The sequence below is a fragment of the Heptranchias perlo genome, chromosome 4, assembly GCF_035084215.1.
Source record: "Heptranchias perlo isolate sHepPer1 chromosome 4, sHepPer1.hap1, whole genome shotgun sequence".
Classification (NCBI taxonomy): Eukaryota; Metazoa; Chordata; class Chondrichthyes; order Hexanchiformes; family Hexanchidae; genus Heptranchias; species Heptranchias perlo.
Window position 1 is genome coordinate 49,578,119 of NC_090328.1, and position 18,116 is coordinate 49,596,234.

At 47.3% G+C, this 18,116-nt stretch overlaps 1 protein-coding gene across 1 annotated transcript in view; it reads left to right on the forward strand.

The window, feature by feature from the left end:
• Positions 1 to 18,116, forward strand: part of LOC137320914 (membrane protein FAM174A-like) — a 96,773-nt gene that overhangs the window by 66,821 nt on the left and 11,836 nt on the right. The window lies entirely within an intron of this gene.

Here is an 18,116-nt window from a genome sequence, read left to right on the forward strand (position 1 = left end):
GCGCCACATACAATGCACTACTATAATGCGACGCACTCTCGCTGGTGCATATTGAAGTGCTCCCCCAGAACAATCGAGGCACCTAAATCGCATCTTCAGCAGTCCTATCGCATGTTCAATTACAGAGCTGGTGGCGATGTGGCTGTCGTATCGACGCTGTTGCTCACTGATGGGGTTCCTCAGAGGTGTCATCAGCCACGTGTGCATGGGGTATCCCTTGTTCCCGAGGAGGGTGTTTGGTGCGTGGAAGAGGCCCGGGATGTTGGATTCCCTCAGAATGAACAAATCGTGGCAGCTGCCAGGGAATCTGGCGCACACATGAAGAAATCTCTTGCGGTGGTCACAAATGAGCTGAGCGTTGATGGAGTGATAACCCTTTCAGTTGAAGAACAGTCCTAGCTCATGTGGAGGTGCTATATGGGTGCAATCAATTGCACCCTGTACATGTGTACGATCACAGAGTGGAATCCCACTGCCCTCTCCGTCTGGCTGAGGTTGTCCATGGGGAAGTTGACGTATTGTGAGGCCCTGAGAAACAAGCCGTCGGTGACCTGCCTTATGCACTTGTGTGCAGATGACTGAGAGACCCCGGTGATAACACCAGTGGCACGCTGGAATGATCCGGAGGTGAAGAAGTTGAGGACAGTGGTGACTTTAACAGCAACGGGCAATGAGATGCCGCCAGGCCCAGCCGGGAGCAGCTCGGCATGAAGGAGGCTGCAGATGTCTGCGACCACCTGACGACTCACTCTCAGCCTCTGTATGGACTGCTCCTCAGAGAGGTCCAGGAAGCTGAGCCTCGGTCTGTAGACTCTCTGACAAGGGTAGTGCCTCCTGCGACGTTGGTCCCTCTGTTATTCCCCTCTATGCTCTTGTGCAGGTGCCTGTGGCGCAGCACTGTGTTGTGGAGCTCCACGTGATTTAAATAGTTGAATTGCTGTTTTAAATATCGTTCCGCCGTCTTTAATTGCTGGTGGGACATTTGGGTTCGGGAACGGCGGCCGCATCCATGTGGCTCTGGGTCGTTCACGTTCTTCGGCATGTGGGAGCCGGGATTTCTGCCCGCTCCTGGAAAACATGATTTTATTTGCTCCGCCACCCCCAACGCACCTGCAGATTTCTTTTAAAATCGTGCCCCATGTTGCCAAATGCTATAGATGTTTATGAACATGCTGGCAAGGGAAGAGTTACTACCTTGTTGGGGAAAGTAAGGCATCAGCAGATGGTGTTTGGTCCGGAGAAATTGATTGTCATGTAAACACAAAGGTTTTTTGGGATACAGCAGATTTTACTGTGTGATTATAGGTATAAAGTTAGGAGCATTTTTGCATTTTTTTTTACATTTCATTAAAATGGAACAATTAAGTTTGGAGAATAAAAGAAAGACTTGATGCTCCTGTCTCAGCATGGCTTAATCATGTAAATATGCCATAGCCATGTCCACTCAGAGACAAGATAATATACTTGTTTTCTCTTTTCTCTGAATTGCCTTATGCCAGTATTTGTAACAAGAATATTCTCTACCGAATTTCCACTTCACAGTAAAATGTAGATGTCAGCAACCATATTTAATTTTTAAAATGCTGTTTCATTTTTGAGCACATATTGAGGCACGCTTATTAAATAATTCCAAGCACTACTATATGTACTTTTTTAAGTGTCACATGTTACGAAGTAAGGAAAATGTGAGTTGTTGCAGTTGTAACGTGAAGGCCAAAAACTGATGCCTCATTAATGGAGAATTTTCCACCAGTAAAGGCAAAGGCAAATTCAGGCTTCCAAACAACTAGGAAATGAAATTGAACTGAATGCCGTTAGTATCTCAAGTAAGAGCAATTGTTCTCTTTCAACACCAATTTATGCCTTTTATATTACAGAACTGCTTCCTATAGATTAAGCTGTAATTAAACTGGTACCCTTGTTGCAAAATTATACTGAGAGAAAGATTCAGCAACAACAGAGCTACTGCACATAGACAGTTACTGCAAAGTTGCATTTATGACCTTGGTCTGGCTGCGATATAGGCCTGCAGTGGCAAAAACAATTCACTGAATGAGTGACCATAATCAAAATGATGACCCTTGCATAAGGACTGCTTACGGCAACCAATGGTGTATTTCATTTCATTTATTAGTTATAAAAATATTGGAGATGGGATAAAAGGCTGTTTGACTGACAGTCAAAAATCATCCCACTGGGTAACAAAGAGTCTGCTCGCTTTCCTATTGGCACCGCGAGGGTGGGCGGCCAATGGTGGGAGTTTGGGGGTGGGGCAGTTGAGAGTGGTTAGGTTGAGGAACTGACGGTAGCAATGTGGATAGAGACAAAAATGGCGTCAGGTCCTGACAATGTCATTTGCATATATTGATGAGACCCTGCCTGTTTCCAGCAGGAGCTCTGACTACTTAAATCGAGGTCCACCCGAAAATTGGAACAGGCTGATCTCCAGCAGTAAATCGGCAGTTCAGTTTGTTAGGCCATTTTGGTCCTGATACTTCCTGTTGGTGGGTGTAAACGGGGCGGTAGTGAGACAAATTTGGACGCATAGACTGTGGAATGAAAATACATGTACAAACTCACAGAGGTTCTGTATTGTACTCAGAGGATAGATATTGCAACAATGCCCTTTTGATTGTGGGGGGGGGGGGTAGAGAGAAGTGGAAGATTATCAAATTCAGCAATATAAAACTATATCAAACCATAATATGATCTCACATTTTATTTAGAAATCCTGTACATTTAAGTGTTGACATTATATTAACTAAGAAAAGGCAGAACCCATTTCCTGCTTGAGTGGGTTAAGAATTGACCACACTTTTACCAATGACGGTATAGAAAAATGAATGTGTTCAATAAATTAATATCACATCCATCATAATGCTATCATTTATCAATTTATGCATGATTGGGATTGTATTGTTGCTGAAGAATGAAAGAAATAGGAAATGTTATGGACTATCCCAGCATACATAGCACCATTGAAACAGTTCCATTAAAATAACTGGATCTATAGTTTTATTAGAACAGGAAGAAAAATAAAAAGAAAGACACAAACCCCACAGCCAGAAAGCTGCAAAAAGAGAATAAAAGAATCAAAGAAAGTAAAGAAAGATGGAAAAAGAATGTATTAATGCCAGTATTACACTGCACTGAAGTCAGTGTCTACTCAATTTTCACTGTGATGCAGAGGAGAGCCATGGTTTAAATGCTTGCTTCCATTGTTATGAATTCAGTAAGGCAGAGCTCTGTACATTGAGTATTCAAACGCTTGACAGAATGCTGCTCCTGGCCTACTATTGCCTGTGTGCTCTTCCCATAGTTACCATGAGAATCTGGCCACTTTTACAATAACGGAAGAAAAGTAGTGACTCAAAGCACATATGGCCGCCTGACAAAACAATGAACTCAGCTCAACAATGAACATGGATAGCCATCCTCTGCGACCTGTGTGACAGATGCAGCTACTTTCAGTCATGTTTACATTTTCACTGCAAGGTGACACTTCGGCTATGTAGCTGACTAATGACTGGGAATCTCACACATGAGATCTGCCTGATGTTCACAGCTCTGACCACAAGGCTACAAGCTGTTGTTAAATTGGACAAATTCACACTGGATAAAATAACTAGATTGCTATTTACGTGGCCATAGTCAGTCTACTAATAGAACAATCATGCTCACATTTCACTATGACAATTGATGAGTCTGATTACACTGTATATTTTCACCTTATATTGCCAACTACAAAGCCTGGGGCTAGATTTGTGTGACTGCCAATAGGATGGGCTTGACAGCAGTGATGTGGTCAATAATTTCCTTGCCTTTACAGCTAAAATCATAGACAAACTAAAGCCAAGCCTGCTATCTCTCATCCACAAAACAGCATCTGGTTAAGGCAACTATAAAGGGAAGGAAAGCTGTTAGGCAAAAGCTGAGCACCTTTAATGTGGCAGTTGAAGATTCTTCAATGCAATCAATGGCTGCTGCGAGAGTATATTATGATGCAGCGCCTTGTGAGGCCAAAGGGCCCTTAAGGAAATGAAGCAGGGTCAAAGTGTTGCAAACATCTGCAGGATGCACAATAACACGAAAATAACGCTAAATTATTTTTCTGTAGGCTGACATCTGTTTATTATGATTAAAAGGGTTCCTCTGAGCTAGTACCAATGACTGAAAAGTCAGGTGCTCACCATGTGAGCAGCCTCCGACTGGAGAGAGCATTATACTAAATCGCTCTCTGATCCAACAGGCTGTTGTATGCACCTGGCCTGGTCTACATGCAGGTCTGAAAAGCTGGTGAAGTGTGCTGCACAGATGGAATGTCTTAATGAACCAGTTAGATGCGAGAAAGTAGACTCCACCGTGCATTACTAGCTAATGGTAGGATGATTGGCATGGACAGTATTCATGCTGAATTCCTAAAAGCAGCTGTCGGTGAGTTGGAGGAAAATGACACGGTCTTGGAGAACAGAGCCAAGAACTACTGACTCACCTTAGAGTTGCCCTTGCGAGGCCAGTGAATAGGATTTTGTTCAAGACAAATACAGCCTTGGTGCTCCAGAGTGCAGCTGTGTTTTCTGGTCACAAGAAGAGGATCCTAGTCAGTTCGTAAACTAACGAGGACTCTTGCTGCTGTCAGTGGCTCTTAAGGTGGTGCTTCGGGCTGTTGTGACATATATATCAGATGCTCTGGAAGCCCAAGGAGCAATCAGAATGCTACAGAGTGGATTTTGTTTTCATGAGCATTTTCTAACCTGCATTGCTACTTTTAGTGATTTGTGTATCTGTACACCGAGATCCCTTTGCTCCTCTACCTCATTTAGACACTTATTATCCAAGCAATATGTGGCCTCCTCAGTCTCCCTACCAAAATGCACCACCTCACACTTAACTATAATGAAATTCATTTGCCAATTACATGCCCATTCTGCAAGTTTATTAATATCTTCTTGTATTTTGTCAAATTCTTCCTTTGTATTAACTACACCCCCCAAGTTGATGTTTCTGCAAATTTAAAAATTGTACTTCTGATTCCCAAGTCCAAGTTGTTACTGTAAATTGTGAATAACAGTGTTCCCAGCACTGATCCCTGTGGAACACCACTTCCTACCTTTTGCCAGTCTGAGTAGCTACACTTAACCCCTACTCTCTGTTTCCTTTGTAAGCAGCTTGCTTTCCATTCTGCTACCTGTCCACTGACTCCACGTGCTCTGACCTCAGTCATGAGTCTACAATGCGTGGTACCTTACCGAAGGCCTTTTGAAAATCCAAATATATTACATCTACTACATTACCCGTGTCTACTCTTTCTGTTACTTCTTCAAAGAATTCAATAAGGTTGGTCAAGCATGACTTCCCTTTTGAAAACCATCCTGACTATTCTTTATTATATTTTTGTTTTCTAGTTTTTCTATTACATCTTTGAGTAATGATTCTATTATCTTTCCTACCACCGATGTTAAGCTAACTGGTCTATGGTTCCCTGGACTTGTTCTATCTTCCTTTTTAAATATAGGAATAACATTAGCTGTCCGCCAGTCCTCTGGCACTATTCCTCTTTTTATATATATATGTAATAGTGCCTCTGCTATCTCTTCCCTAACTTGTTTTAATATTCGCGGATACAATCCATCCGGACCAGTGGTTTTATCCTCTCTAAGTTTAATTAGTTTATCAATTAACTCCCCCCTTTCTATCTTAAATGTCTTTATCTCTTTTTTCATCTCTTCTTTTACTGCCATGCTCGCCTTATTGGTCTCCCTGGTAAATACTGAGGCAAAGTAACTATTTAATATTTCTGCCATTTCGCTGTCATTACCTGTGAGTTTATCTTGTGTATCCCTTAGTGGCCCTATCCCTATCCTGATTTTTCTTTTGTTATTTATGTGTCTTTAGAATACTTTACTATTTCTTTTCATATTCATTGATAATTTAATCCCATAGTTCCTCTTTGCCTTCCTAGTTGTTTTTTTGACTTCTTTCCTAATCTTTTCATATTTCCTTTTGTCATCATCTCCTTTATTGGTTATGTACTTATGTTCTATAACTGTATTTGTTCCCTGACCATTTATGTTACCCTTAGTCCTTACCTTGGTCTGACCTTTACTCTCATTTCCAATGTCTTTTATCTTCAGACTTATGTTAGTTTCACCAGATCCCTCCCCCTGTCTCACTAGTTTAAAGTCCTATCCACAGCTCCATTTATCATTTCTGCTAGGACACTGGTCCCATTCCGGTTCAGGTGGAGCTCATCCCACCGTTACAGCTCCTCCTGTCCCAGTACTGGTGCCAATATCCCATGAAATGGAAACCCTCCTTCCCACACCAGTCTTTGAGCCACACATTCACCTTTCTGATCTGCCTATCCCTATCCCGAGATTACCACCAGTGAGGTCCTTTTTTAAAAATTTAGTCCTACCTTCTGATATTCTCTTCGTAGGACCTCCTCCCTTTTCTTCCCTATGCCATTGGTCCCAACATGGACCACAACAATTGGATCTTCCCCCTCCCTTTCCAAGTTCCTCTCCAGTTGCTCTGAGATCTTCTTTACCTTTGAACCAGGTAAGCAACACACACTTCTGGACTTTTGGTCGTGACTGCAGACGACGCTATCTATCCCCCTAATTATCAAATCGCCTATGACTACAACCTTTCTATTCTGCTCCTCCCCTCCTTGGACTGTCTCCTGCTCCATGGTGCCATGGTTAGCATTCTGGTGTCCTACCTGCAGCCTGCATCCTTATCCTCACAGATAGCAAGTACATTGTACCTGCTGGACAGGACCAGTGTCTGCGGGACCTCCTTCTCTATCTGCCCTTGGTTCCCCTTACCCTGCTTACTAACAGTCACACTCTCCCCTTTCTGTACCTGTGCTTTCCTCTGAGGTGTGACTGTATTCAGGAAAAAACTATCCAAAAATTCTTCCCCCTCCATTATGTATCGGAGCGTCTCTAACTTACACTCCAGTTCAAGGACTCTGAGCTGGAGTGACTCAAGGCAGATCAACCCCTGCCGACGTGGCCGGGACAGTCTCACTGTCCACAAACTCCCACATATCACAGTCCTGACACATAGCCTGCACGGCCGTTTCTAGTTTTTACTTATTTAGTAGTAATTTAATTCTAGAACTAATAGAAACACTTAAGGACTAGATTATATTTATTGGATAGATTTTAGCTTGATTTAAATTAATTAATTAATTTGCTGAATATTTATTTATTTAACTATTTATTTATAGTTTACAGTTTAAAATATAGTGTGCACAGTAAATTAAACACTTAGCTTAATTTCCTCGGGTTCCGCTGCTTCACCCTCTGCGTTGATTACGACGCCACCTTTTGCGATTTTACACTGAGTTTGTTTTTAACCGCTGGGCAGGGCTGCCGCTGGGCTTCTTTTAAGCTGCTCTGATTTCCTGCTCTTTTTAACTTAATAGACAAATGAGAATATCTTACCCAATAATCGTTCTCCCATATCCAACTCTCCACACCCCCTCAGCTCACAAAGACATTCCACCCTCTCTAGGCCCAGTTCATAAATACAACACACCACATCCAACTCTCCACCCTTTCAGAGAGATAGAAACATAAAAACATAGAAAATAGGAGCAAGGGTAGGCCATTCGGCCCTTCGGGCCTGCTCCACCATTCAAAATGATCATGGCTGATCGTCTAACTCAGTACCCTGTTCCCGCTTTTTCCCCATATCCCTTGATCCCTTTAGCATTAAGAAATATATCTATCTCCTTCTTGAATACATCTAATGACTTGGCCTCCACTGCCTTCTGTGATAGAGAATTCCACAGGTTCACCACCCTCTGAGTGAAGAAATTTCTCCTCATCTTGGTTCTAAATGCATACCCCGTATCCTGAGACTGTGATCCCTGGTTCTGGACTCCCCAGCCATCGGGAACATCCTCCCTGCATCTAGTCTGTCTAGTCCTGTTAGAATTTTATGTTTCAATGAGATCACCTCTCGTTCTTCTAAACTCTAGTGAATATAGGCCTAGTGGACCCAATCTCTCCTCATACGTCAGTCCTGCCATCCCAGGAATCAGTCTGGTAAACCTTCATTGCACTCCCTCCATGGCAAGGACATCCTTCCTCAGATAAGGAGACCAAAACTGCACACAATACTCCAGATGTGGTCTCACCAAGGCCCTGTTTAACTGCAGTAAGGCATCCCTGTTCCTGTACTCAAGTCCTCTTGCAATGAAAGCCAACATACCATTCGCCTGCCTAACTGCTTGCTGCACCTGAATGCTCGCTTTCAGCGACTGGTGTACAAGGACACCCAGGTCTCATTGCACCTCCCCTTTTCCCAATCTATCACCATTCAGATAATAATCTGCCTTTCTGTTTTTACAACCAAAATGGATAACCTCACATTTATCCATGTTATACTGCATCTGCCATGTTCTTGCCCACTCACCCAACTTGTCGAAATCACATTGGAGCCTCTTTGCATCCTCCTCACAGCTCACTTTCCACCCCAGCTTTGTGTCGTCTGCAAACTTGAAACTGTTACATTTAGTTCCCTCATCCAAATCATTGATATATATTGTGAATAGCTGGGGCCCAAGCACTGATCCCTGCAGTACCCCACTAGTCACTGCCTGCCACCCGGAAAAAAACCCGTTTATTCCTGCTCTCTGTTTCCTGTCTGTCAACCAATTCTCAATCCATGCCAGTATATTACCCCCAATCCCATGTGCTTTAATTTTGCACACTAACCTCTTGTGTGGGACCTGATCAAAAGCCTTCTGAAAATCCAAGTACACCACATTCACTGGTTCTCCCCTATCTATTCTACTAGTTACCTCCTCAAAAAACTCCAGTAGATTTGTTAAGCATGATTTCCCTTTCATAAACCTATGCTGACTTTGTCCAATCCCGTTAATGCCCTCCAAGTGTTATGTTATCACATCTTTTAAAATAGACTCTATCATTTTCCCCACCACTGATGTTAGGCAAACTGGTCTGTAATTCCCTGTTTTTTCTCTCCCTCCTTTTTTAAATAATGGGGTTACATTTGCCACCCTCCAATCTGTATGAACTGTTCCAGAGTCTATAGAATTTTGGAAGATGATCACCAATGCATCCACTATTTCCAGGGCCACTTCCTTTAGTACTCCGGGATGTAGATTATCAGGCCCTGGGGATTTGTCAGCCTTTAGCCCCATTAATTTCCCGAGCACTTTTTTTTTACTAATACTGATTTCCTTTAGTTCCTCCCTCTCACTAGACCCTTGGTTCCCTAACATTTCCGGGAGATTATTTGTGTCCTCCTTTGTGAAGACAGAACCAAAGTATGTGTTTAATTGTTCTGCAATTTCTTTGTTCCCCATTATAATTTCCCCCATTTCTGACTGTAAGGGACCCACATTTGTCTTCACTAATCTTTTTCTCGACATATTTATAGAAGCTTTTACAGTCAGTTTTTATGTTCCCTGCTAGTTTATTCTCATACTCTATTTTTCGCCTCTTAATCTCTTTGTCCTCCTTTGCTGAATTCTGAACTGTTCCCAATCCTCAGGCTTGCCGCTTTTTCTGGCAATTTTATATGTCTCCTCTTTGGATCTAATACTATTCCTAATTTCTTTTGTACGCTACGGTTCAGCCACCTTTCCTGTTTTATTTTTGCGCCAGACAGGAATGAATAATTGTTGTAATTTTTTTATTTTTATTCGTTCTCGGGATGTGGGCGTCGCTGGCGAGGCCAGCATTTATTGCCCATCCCTAATTGCCCACGAGAAGGTGGTGGTGAGCCGCCTTCTTGAACCGTTGCAGTCCGTGTGGTGACGGTTCTCCCACAGTGCTGTTAGGAAGGGAGTTCCAGGATTTTGACCCAGCGACAATGAAGGAACGGCGATATATTTCCAAGTCGGGATGGTGTGTGACTTGGAGGGGAACGTGCAGGTGGTGTTGTTCCCATGTGCCTGCTGCTCTTGTCCTTCTAGGTGGTAGAGGTCGCGGGTTTGGGAGGTGCTGTCGAAGAAGCCTTGGCGAGTTGCTGCAGTGCATCCTGTGGATGGTACACACTGCAGCCACTGTGCGCCGGTGGTGAAGGGAGTGAATGTTTAGTGTGGTGGATGGGGTGCCAATCAAGCGGGCTGCTTTATCTTGGATGGTGTCGAGCTTCTTGAGTGTTGTTGGAGCTGCACTCATCCAAGCAAGTGGAGAGTATTCCATCACACTCCTGACTTGTGCCTTGTAGATGGTGGAAAGGCTTTGGGGAGTCAGGAGGTGAGTCACTCGCCGCAGAATACCCAGCCTCTGACCTGCTCTCGTAGCCACAGTATTTATATGGCTGGTCCAGTTAAGTTTCTGGTCAATGGTGACCCCCAGGATGTTGATGGTGGGGGATTCGGTGATGGTAATGCCGTTGAATGTCAGGGGGAGGTGGTTAGACTCTCTCTTGTTGGAGATGGTCATTGCCTGGCACTTATCTGGCGTGAATGTTACTTGCCACTTATGAGCCCAAGCCTGGATGTTGTCCAGGTCTTGCTGCATGCGGGCTCGGACTGCTTCATTATTTGAGGGGTTGCGAATGGAACTGAACACTGTGCAGTCATCAGCGAACATCCCCATTTCTGACCTTATGATGGAGGGAAGGTCATTGATGAAGCAGCTGAAGATGGTTGGGCCTAGGACACTGCCCTGAGGAACTCCTGCAACAATGTCCTGGGGCTGAGATGATTGGCCTCCAACAACCACTACCATCTTCCTTTGTGCTAGGTATGACTCCAGCCACTGGAGAGTTTTCCCCCTGATTCCCATTGACTTCAATTTTACCAGGGCTCCTTGGTGCCACACTCGGTCAAATGCTGCCTTGATGTCAAGGGCAGTCACTCTCACCTCACCTCTGGAATTCAGCTCTTTTGTCCATGTTTGGACCAATGCTGTAATGAGGTCTGGAGCCGAGTGGTCCTGGCGGAACCCAAACTGAGCATTGGTGAGCAGGTTATTGGTGAGTAAGTGCCGCTTGGTAGCACTGTCGATGACACCTTCCATCACTTTGCTGATGATTGAGAGTAGACTGATGGGGCGGTAATTGGCCGGATTGGATTTGTCCTGCTTTTTGTGGACAGGACATACCTGGGCAATTTTCCACATTGTCGGGTAGATGCCAGTGTTGTAGCTGTACTGGAACAGCTTGGCTGGAGGCGCAGCTGGTTCTGGAGCACAAGTCTTCAGCACTACAGCTGGGATGTTGTCGGGGCCCATATCCTTTGCTGTATCCAGTGCACTCAGCCGTTTCTGGATATCACGTGGAGTGAATCGAATTGGCCGAAGACTGGCTTCTGTGATGGTGGGGATATCGGGAGGAAGCCGAGATGGATCATCCACTCGGCACTTCTGGCTGAAGATGGTTGCAAACGCTTCAGCCTTGTCTTTTGCACTCATGTGCTGGACTCCGCCGTATCTGAGGATGGGGATGTTTGCAGAGCCTCCTCCTCCCGTTAGTTGTTTAATTGTCCACCACCATTCATGACTGGATGTGGCAGTACTGCAGAGCTTTGATCTGATCCGTTGGTTGTGGAATCGCTTAGCTCTGTCTATAGCATGTTGCTTCCGCTGTTTAGCATGCATGTAGTCCTGAGTTGTAGCTTCACCAGGTTGGCACCTCATTTTTAGGTACGCCTGGTGCTGCTCCTGGCATGCTCTTCTACACTCCTCATTGAACCAGGGTTGATCCCCTGGCTTGTTGGTAATGGTAGAGTGAGGAATATGCCGGGCCATGAGGTTACAGATTGTGGTGGAATACAATTCTGCTGCTGCTGATGGCCCACAGCGCCTCATGGATGCCCAGTTTTGAGCTGCTAGATCTGTTCTGAATCTATCCCATTTAGCACGGTGGTAGTGCCACACAACACGTTGGATGGTGTCCTCAATGCGAAGGCGGGACTTCATCTCCACGAGGACTGTGCGGTGGTCACTCCTACCAATACTGTCATGGACAGATGCATTTGCGACAGGTAGATTGGTGAGGACGAGGTCAAGTAAGTTTTTCCCTCGTGTTGGTTCGCTCACCACCTGCCGCAGGCCCAGTCTCGCAGTTATGTCCTTCAGGACTCGGCTAGCTCGGTCAGTAGTGGTGCTACCGAGCCACTCTTGGTGATGGACATTGAAGTCCCCCACCCAGAGTACATTTTGTGCCCTTGCTACCCTCAGTGCTTCCTCCAAGTGGTGCTCAACATGGAGGAGGATGGTAAGTGGTAATCAGCAGGAGGTTTCCTTGCCCATGTTTGACCTGATGCCATGAGATTTCGTGGGGTCCAGAGTCAATGTTGAGGACTCCCAGGGCTACTCCCTCCTGACTGTATATCACTGTACCGCCACCTCTGGTGGGTCTGTCCTGCCGGTGGGACAGGACATACCCAGGGATGGTGATGGAAGATTCTGGGACATTGGCTGAAAGGTATGATTCTGTGAGTATGGCTATGTCAGACTGTTGCTTGACTAGTCTGTGGGACAGCTCTCCCAATTTTGGCACAAGTCCCCAGATGTTAGTAAAGAGGACCTTGCAGGGTCGACTGGGCTTGGTGTTTTGCCGTTGTCGTATCCGGAGCCTAGTGGTCTGATGCCGGGTGGTCTGTCCGGTTTTATTCTTATTATGACTTTTTGTTGCGAGATTGTACAACTGAGTGGCTTGCTCGGCCATTTCAGAGGGCAATTAAGAATCAACCACATTGCTGTGGGTCTGGAGTCACATATAGGCCAGACCGGGTAAGGACAGCAGGTTTCCTTCCCTGAAGGACATTAGTGAACCAGATGGGTTTTTACGACAATCCGGTAGTTTCATGGCCATCATTACTGATACTAGTATTTTAATTCCAGATTTTTATTTAATTAATTGAATTTAAATTCGCCAGCTGCCGTGGCGGGATTTGAACTCATGACTCTGGATTTTAGTCCAGGCCACTGGATTACTAGTCCAGTAACATAACCACTATGCACACGTTCTTTAAATATTAGCCATTGCCTATCCACCGTCATCCCCTTTAGTAAAGTTCCCCAATCTATCATAGGCAACTCACACCTCATACTTTCGTAATTTCCTTTATTTAGATTCAGGACCCTAATTTCGAATTCAACTACTTCACTTTCCATCCTAATGGGGAATTCTATCACGTTATGGTCGCTCTTCCCTGAGGGACCCTGCACAACAAGATTGCTAATTAATCCTTTCTCATTGCATGATACCCAGTCTAGGATCGCCTGTTCTCTAGTTGCTTCCTCAACGTATTGGTCTAGAAAATGATCACGTACACATTCCAGGAATTCCTCCCCCACAGTATTATTGCTAATTTGGTTTGACCAATCTATATGTAGATTAAAGTCACCCATGATTATAGTTGTAGCCTTCTTGCATGCATCTCTAATTTCCTGTTTAATGCCCACCTCTACATCTCCACTACTGTTTGGGGGCCTATAGACAACCTCCACCAACGTTTTCTGCCCCTTGGTGTTTCTTAGCTCCACCTATACAGATTCCACATCGTGATTTTCCGAGCCAATATCCTTCCTCACTATTGCATTGATTTCCTCCTTTACTAGCAATGCTACACCACCTCCTTTCCTTTTTTGCCTGTCCTTCCTAAATATTGAATACCCCTGGATGTTCAGTTCCCATCCTTGGTCACCCTGCAGCCATATCTCTGTAATCGTAACTATATCATAACCGTTAATATCTATCTGCGTTGTTAATACATCTACCTTATTGTGAATGCTCCGCGCATTAAGACACAATGCCTTTAGACTTGTCTTTTTAAGATTGCTAGTCATCTTAGTTTTATTTTGCACTATGACTCTATTTGTTTTTCACCCTTGTTTTCTCTGCCTTCCACTATTGCTTCTTCCCTTTTTGTCTTTTGTTTCTATCCTTGTTTCCCCCTCCTCTGTCTCCCTGCTCAGGTTCCCATCCCCCTGCCATTCTAATTTAAACCTTCCCCAACAGCACTAGCAAACACCCCTGCGAGGACATAGGTCCCGGTCCTGCTTGGGTGTAACCCGTCACGCTTGTACAGGTCCCACCTTCCCCAGAACTGGTCCCAATGTCCCAGGAATCTAAATCCCTCCCTCCTACACCATCCCTGCAGCCACGCATTCAACTGGTCTATTCTGTTCCTATACTCACTTGCACGTGGCACTGGTAGTAATCCTGAGATCACTACCTTTGAGGTCCTGCTTTTTAATTTATCTCCTAACTCTTTAAATTCACCTTGCAGGACCTCATGCCTTTTTTCACCTATGTCGTTGGTACCGATATGGACCACGACGCCCTCCCCCTCCAGAATGCGGTGCAGCCACTCCATGACATCCTTGACCCTAGCACCAGGGAGGCAATGTACCATCCTGGAGTCACGTTTGTGGCTGCAGAAACGCCTATCTGTTCCCCTTGCAATTGAATGCCCTATCACTATAGCCCTGCCACTCTTATTCCTCCCCGCTTGTGCAGCAGAGCCACCCGTGGTGCTACGAACTTGGCTCTTGCTGCTTTCCCCTGACAAGCCATCTCCCCCAACAGTATCCAAAGCCGTATATCTGTTTGAGAGTGAGATGGCCTCAGGGGACTCCTGCTCTACCTGCCTAGTCCTTTTACTCTGCCTGGCGGTCGCCCATTTCCTTTCTGTCTGCGTAATCTTTACCTGCGGTGTGACCACCTCACTGAACGTGCTATCCATAATAATCTCAGCATCGCGGATGCTCCACAGTGAATCCACCTGCAGCTCCAGCTCCGAAATGCGGTTTGCCAGTAGCTGCAGCTGGACACACTTCCTGCACACATGGTCGCCAGGGACACCTGTAGTGTCAATGACTTCCCACATAGTGCAGGAGGAGCATATCAAGGGTGCGAGCTCTGCTGCCATGACTTGCCTTAGATTTACACAGCGTTCACCTCTCGGATTCTCTTCCCGCTATCAAGACTCTCCTTTTACACTGCACTCACCTCTTGGACTCTCCTCTTACACTGCGCTCACCTCTCGGCCTCTCCTCCCACTCTTGGACTCTCCTCTTCCACTGCGCTCACCTCTCGGACTCTTCTCCCGCTCTCGGACTCTTCTCCCGCTCTTGGACTCTCCTTTAACACTGCGCTCACCTCTCGGACTCTTCCCCGCTCTCGGACTCTTCTCCCGCTCTCGGACTCTCCTTTTACACCGCGCTCACCTCTTGGACTCTTCTCCCGCTCTCGGACTCTTCTCCCGCTCTTGGACTCTCCTTTAACACTGCGCTCACCTCTCGGACTCTTCCCCGCTCTCGGACTCTTCTCCCGCTCTCGGACTCTTCTCCCGCTCTCGGACTCTTCTCCCGCTCTCGGACTCTTCTCCCGCTCTTGGACTCTCCTTTAACACTGCGCTCACCTCTCGGACTCTTCCCCGCTCTCGGACTCTTCTCCCGCTCTCGGACTCTTCTCCCGCTCTCGGACTCTTCTCCCGCTCTCGGACTCTTCTCCCGCTCTCGGACTCTTCTCCCGCTCTCGGACTCTTCTCCCGCTCTCGGACTCTTCTCCCGCTCTTGGACTCTCCTTTAACACTGCGCTCACCTCTCGGACTCTTCCCCGCTCTCGGACTCTTCTCCCGCTCTCGGACTCTTCTCCCGCTCTCGGACTCTTCTCCCGCTCTCGGACTCTTCTCCCGCTCTTGGACTCTCCTTTAACACTGCGCTCCCCTCTCGGACTCTTCTCCGCTCTCGGACTCTTCTCCCGCTCTCGGACTCTCCTTTTACACCGCGCTCACCTCTCGGACTCTTCTCCCGCTCTCGGACTCTTCTCCCGCTCTCGGACTCTCCTTTTACACCGCGCTCACCTCTTGGACTCTTCCCCGCTCTCGGACTCTCCTTTTACACTGCGCTCACCTCTCGGACTCTTCTCCCGCCCTTGGACTCTCCTTTTACTCCACGCTCACCTCTCGGACTCTCCTCCCGCTCTCGGACTCTCCTCCTGCTGTCGGACTCCCCTTTTACACCGCGCTCACCTCTCGAACTTTCCTTCCGCTCTCGGACTCCCCTTTTACACTGCGCTCACCTCTCGGACTCTCCTCCCACTCTCGGACTCCCCTTTTACACTGAGCTCACCTCTCGGACTCTCCTCCCACTCTCGGCCTCTCCTCCCACTCTCGGACTCTCCTCCCACTCTCGGACTCTCCTTTTACACTGCACTCACCTCTCGGACTCTCCTCCCGCTGTCGGACTCCCCTTTTACACTGCACTCACCTCTCGGACTCTCCTCCCACTCTCGGACTCCCCTTTTACACTGCACTCACCTCTCGGACTCTCCTCCCACTCTCGGACTCTCCTTTTACACTGCACTCACCTCTCGAACTCTCCTCCCACTCTCGGACTCTCCTTTTACACTGCACTCACCTCTCGGACTCTCCTCCCGCTCTCGGACTCTCCTTTTACACTACGCTCACCTCTCGAACTCTCCTCCCGCTCTCGGACTCTCCTTTTACACCACGCTCACCTCTCGAACTCTCCTCCTACTCTCGGACTCTCCTTTTACACTGCGCTCACCTCTCGGACTCTCCTCCCGCTCTCGGACTCCCCTTTTACACTGCACTCACCTCTCGGACTCTCCTCCCGCTCTCGGACTCTCCTTTTACACCACGCTCACCTCTCGGACTCTCCTCCCACTCTCGGACTCTCCTTTTACACCGCACTCACCTCTCGGACTCTCCTTTAACACCACGCTCACCTCTCGGACTCTCCTCCCACTCTCGGACTCTCCTTTTACACCACGCTCACCACTCGGACTCTCCTCCCGCTCTCGGACTCTCCTCTCGCTCTCGGACTCTCCTTTTACACTGTGCTCACCTCTCGGACTCTTCTCCCGCTCTCTGACTCTTCTCCCACTCTCGGACTCTCCTTTTACACTGTGCTCACCACTCGGACTCTCCTCCCGCTCTCGGACTCTCCTCTCGCTCTCGGACTCTCCTTTTACACTGTGCTCACCTCTCGGACTCTCCTCCCACTCTCGGACTCTTGTCTCGCTGTCAGACTCTCCTTTTACACTGTGCTCACCTCTCGGACTCTCCTCTTGCTCTCGGACTCTTCTCTCGCTGTCAGACTCTCCTTTTACACTGTGCTCACCTCTCGGACTCTTCTCCCGCTCTCGGACTCTTCTCCCGCTCTCGGACTCTCCTCCCACTCTCGGACTCTTCTCTCGCTGTCAGACTCTCCTTTTACACTGTGCTCACCTCTCGGACTCTCCTCTTGCTCTCGGACTCTTCTCTCGCTGTCAGACTCTCCTTTTACACTGTGCTCACCTCTCGGACTCTTCTCCCGCTCTCGGACTCTTCTCCCGCTCTCAGACTCTCCTTTTACACTGCGTTCACCTCTCGGACTCTCCTCCCGCTCTCGGATTCTCCTTTTACACCATGCTCACCACTCGGACTCTCCTCCCACTCTCGGACTCTCCTCCCACTCTCGGACTCTCCTTTAACACCGCACTCACCTCTCGGACTCTCCTTTTACACCACGCTCACCTCTCGGACTCTCCTTTAACACTGCGCTCACCTCTCGGACTCTCCTTTAACACTGCGCTCACCTCTCGGACTCTCCTTTTACACTGCGCTCACCTCTTGGACTCTCCTCCCATTCTCGGACTCTCCTTTTACACTGCGCTCACCTCTCGGACTCTCCTCCCACTCTCGGACTCTCCTTTTACACCACGCTCACCTCTCGAACTCTCCTCCCACTCTCGGACTCTCCTTTTACTCCACGCTCACCTCTTGGACTCTCCTCCCACTCTCGGACTCTCCTTTTACACCGCTCTCACCTCTCGGACTCTCCTCCCACTCTCGGACTCTCCTTTTACACCACGCTCACCTCTCGGACTCTCCTCCCACTCTCGGACTCTCCTTTTACACCGCACTCACCTCTCGGACTCTCCTTTTACACCACGCTCACCTCTCGGACTCTCCTCCTGCTCTCGGACTCTCCTTTTACATCGCTCTCACCTCTCGGACTCTCCTCCCACTCTCGGACTCTCCTTTTACACCGTGCTCACCTCTCGGACTCTCCTCCCACTCTCGGACTCTCCTTTTACATCGCTCTCACCTCTCGGACTCTCCTCCTGCTCTCGGACTCTCCTTTTACATCGCTCTCACCTCTCGG